Raw genomic sequence first — 4,569 nt, forward strand, 5'->3', positions numbered from 1 at the left:
CGTCGGGGCGGAGGACCTTTAGTCGCGGTTCTTCTGGCCAACCACGACTAAAGGCCGCCGCAGGTTTAGGGTTTTAGCCCCCCCTCCCTAAACCTGTTTTCTGTTTAATTTGTATTGTTTTATTTTTTTTGTGCTTTATTTTAATTTTGAAGGAGTTTCACATATTCTACGGTACTACATACATGCATATGAATGTACAATTTCAAACAAATTTGAAATTAGAACCAAAAAGAATTCAAGAGGAATATACAATATATATTCAATATCATCGGATGACCATATACAATTTTGAACAAGTTTCCATACATAATTTAATGCATATAAAGTTCTACGTCCTCGTAATGGTGTTCTCCTTTAGGATGGAGGACTTCCCTCCTGAACCATCCAGCTAGTTCCTCTTGAAGTGGTCGGAAGCGAGCTTCTAGACTAAGCATCATCCGGAGGTTATTCCTCTGAGCATTGGTATCACTCGGAACCCGCCGCTCAGAGGTGTATCTCCGGATCATCTCACAAACATAGTATGCACATAGATTGGTCCCCGCTGGCTGAATATCCTCACCATTCTTAGCCTTTGACCTTTTGAATTCTAGCTCTTTTTTGAATTCACCGACCTTTGTATCTACGAACCGTCTCCAAACCCTACGAGGCAAAGAAAATTAAATGAACAAGAGAGTTATTAGTTACTTGATATTAGGAAATGAACGAAATAGGTCGATCGATATAGAGCGCAAATGAATGAAAATAATTACTTCTGCAGCATTCTTCTCATGTCGCCCCAAAGCTTTGGATCCTTATTCAGAGAGTCGTGGACGAGACATTCTGAGGTGTCAACTTTAATTACTAGCAGAATCCAGTGGAACCTGCGGACACGATACATGCACAGTATGTCATGCATAACTCATCGATTAGCCGGCCACATACCATGCATGGAGTAAACAAAAGAGAATGTGCTCAAGACAGAAACACTCACCCAAAATGGTAAGGAAATAGAATATCACTTTTGAGTTCCTGCTTTGTAAGAAACTGCCACAGGTCTGCCTCCATGTCGGCGGGGTGATGCTCCAACACATATCCATTAACGATGTGTGGGTCAATGAACCCAACATCATGGATGTTCCTTACTCTGCATTCCTTAATCTTCATTCTGCATGTATAATAGCGGACACAACAATATAGTTAGGACATATATATAGTGCAGGCAATATGAACGAGATGGGGTAGAAATAAATCACTTACAGAACGTAGCAACTGATGATAGATTTGTCGAGCTCGCGCAGATTGAAAAGCTGGAACAATTCACTCAGATGAATTTGTACATAGTAATGTTTGAAGTGATGCTCATATCTAACTTCCGCATAAATATATTCTTTGACGTTTTTATTTTTTATGTAACCCTTGTACCATTTCAGCAGACCTTTCATTTGTGGAGGTAGATCCTCTTCCTGCGCAGGCTCGACGAGAGGCCCATTCTTCACATATGTAATTACTACCTCCTTCACTGGCGCCTCATCAAGGCCTAACAGTTCACGAAGAGTAATACCTAAGTTGGCCGCTTGTTCTCTGGCACTCGTTACAGTCAATCCATGTGCTGCCGCAGCTGCTATGATATCGGGGTCATCCGGACCGGCGGCTTTCACTATAAGCGGGGCAATCGATTGTTTACTTTGTTCCCCGAGCTGGGCAACTTGTTTCCCGCTTTTTTTACTTTCTAATTCCGTTTTCTCGGCCTCCTCCAAGGCTTTGTTCTCCTGGTTCTCCGCCCGCTCTTTCTTCTCCTTCAACATGAGTGCCTGCCTATGAAGTTCACGTGCATAGTCGTCAGGCAGATTCTTCGCGGCTTGGGACGGTGTGCTCAAAAATGACTTAGCCCACTTCTTTTGCTCATCAGAAAATACTGGCTTGGGCTCGGGCTCTCTTTTCTTCTTGCAGTCCGCCTTCCATTTCTCATGATCAGCAGCCGCGGCCGCGACAGTTTCCTCGGCACTACGTTCCCAAGGCCTTGTGGGGAGAGGCTTCAGTGATGGCTCCGGTACCTTTGTGGTCTTAGGTACATAAGGGTCCGGGTTAATAATCCAGGACTGCTTCTGCTTCTTTGCCGGAGGTGGATTGGGGGGCGGCGTCTGATCACCCGCCGGACGAGGACTGGGGGGCGGCGTCTGATCACCCGCCGGACGTTGTGGACTGGGGGGCATCGGCTGACGTGACGGAGGTGTAGGTGAACCGCCACCACAGTAGGGGGGTGGACTTGTTGTCCTTGGCGCCTCGCCTGGAAACTTGATAAACTTCTTTTGCCATAGAATGAAATGGCGCTTGACACCTCCAAGTCGTTTCTCCCCTTCAGGTGTAGCAATGTCAATCTCCAGGTCCTCAAACCCTTGGACTATGTCCTCCACCGTGACACGAGCATAGCCATCTTGAATGGGGTTGTTGTGGTGGAGTGCTCCAGGTAAACATGGTAAAGCACTGCCGATGGCTACCTTCATGGACATGTTCCCGATAGGATAATACAGATGACATTCTTTCATCTCCTTTATATCGTCCACGGGGTAGCGAGGAGGCTCCGGTGCAGTAATTTCAACCACCAGAGGCTCCGGTGCAGTAATTTCGACCACCAGAGGCTCCGGTGCAGTAATTTCGATCGTCGGTGCATCTGCACCAGCCAGTGGGGCCTCCGTGGAAGCCACACTACTTCTCCGTTGCTGGCTTCTGAGATCCGCTGGATGATCTTCATGCTACGCCCGAGCTGCATCTCTTTCGGCTACTAGTACACTCACGGTTTTCTTCATCACATCCATTTCCGATGCCAACCGCGCCACAACATCTGCTTCCCGATCCATCTTTCTCTTCCGGCTTCTGTAACCGCACGGGTCATCGTTCTGGGGGAACCCTATTTTCCACGGAATGTGCCCCATGCCTCGTACACGTCCTCCGTGTTCAGGATTCCCGAGGGCTTTTGTCAGCGCGTCGTTCTCTCTGTTGAACTTGATCTTCCCCTCTTGAGCATCCCTCATTGCGTCAATAAGGGCTTGGGTGGGTTTAATTATTTTGCCCCGGTAAACACACTCCCCTGTCTCCGGGTTCAGCGTTCCCCCATGCCCGTACCACCAGCTTTTGGCCCTTGGGTCCCATCCCTCCATACCTGGACGGATTCCTCGCGCCCTCAGCTCGTTCTCCATCTTCTCCCACCTAGGCTCCCAAAGGCGATACCCTTCTGGCCCCATAATATGATTGTACTCCTTCTTAGCCACATTTTCCTTATTTTTTTCGATATTTGAATGAACTGCTCCGATTTCTTTTGCTTCACAAATTCTGGCCAATCATTTTTCAGTTTCTCATATTATCCTTTGAAATCCGGAGTCTTGTTCTGCTTGACAAAGTCATGGGCTAGATTTTGCTTGAATTTCCGGAATGCATCGGCCATCTTATGAAGAGCGAACTGTTTGACTAGCCTCCTCCTCTCCTTGTTTTCCTCAATCTTGTTACCCTCCTCATCGAATTTGTTGTATTCCGGAGGTAGAACGAAATGTTCCATAAGCTTCTTGAAGCAATCTTTTTTTGTTCTCTTATCGACAAAAGTGAAACCAGCAATTCGTGCCTTCTTTGGCTTATTCCACTCCTGGACGGTGATCGAGACGTTGTCTCTAACAATGGCTCCGCATTGGTTGACAAACTTGGTGGCGTTCTTGCGGGGCTCCAGCGGCCTACCGGTTGCACTGTCGACAACCTCGATGGTGCATGTTTCTTCTTGTTTCATCGTCTTGGTTGCGCCACGCTTTGACGACGTACTCGATTGTTTCGACGATCCGGCCGAGGGCTAAAATAAGAAAGAGAGTCGCGCGCATTAGTACACACATATTTATTCAAATCAGTTAGTTTGTATCACCAGAGGCTCAATGTATATATATACCTCGGCGCCGGAGGTGGTTGCTACTTCCATTTGAAGATCGTCGTTTATCGACGTTTGTTCGGCATCATCTTGCTGACGGCGCCCTTCATCTTCACCGTCAAGGTTCAGATAAGAAGAGATATCATCTTCTTCTTGTCCGGTCGGCACATATAGAATATCGCCGTTTATGATGCCGAACATATGTGCTTCACCGTCCGGATCATAGTTGTCCATAATCGGGTCAGCTCTATCGTCCGCCATTATGTCAGTCCTGAAAACATGTAGTAAAAACAAATTAATTAAGTGACGAAGGGGGGCGGTGGCGGTGGCGGTGGCGAAAGGGCGGTGGCAAAAGGAGGGGGCGAGGAAGGGGTGGGAGAGGGTGTCGCGGTAGAGCGCGAGACGGGGCGGCAGACGACGGCGTCACGGAGAGGGAGGCGAGGACAACACACATGTATAACCCTCGCCGCCCCCTCTCGATCCCTAAAAAAACACCGCGCGCATTTTACGTTTTTTTTTGTTAATTATCAAATTTTACGGTTTTTTTGTTAATTATCAAGTTTTAAGTTATTTTACCGTTTTTGTTAAACTAATTAACTAGTTAAAATTAAAAAGAACAAAAGAAAAGAAAAAAAAAGAAAAAATTCTCTCTCTCTCTCCACGATCTCGCTCTCTGTAGAGAG

This window comes from Triticum dicoccoides, chromosome 5A (genome assembly GCF_002162155.2).
Source record: "Triticum dicoccoides isolate Atlit2015 ecotype Zavitan chromosome 5A, WEW_v2.0, whole genome shotgun sequence".
NCBI classification, from domain to species: Eukaryota; Viridiplantae; Streptophyta; class Magnoliopsida; order Poales; family Poaceae; genus Triticum; species Triticum dicoccoides.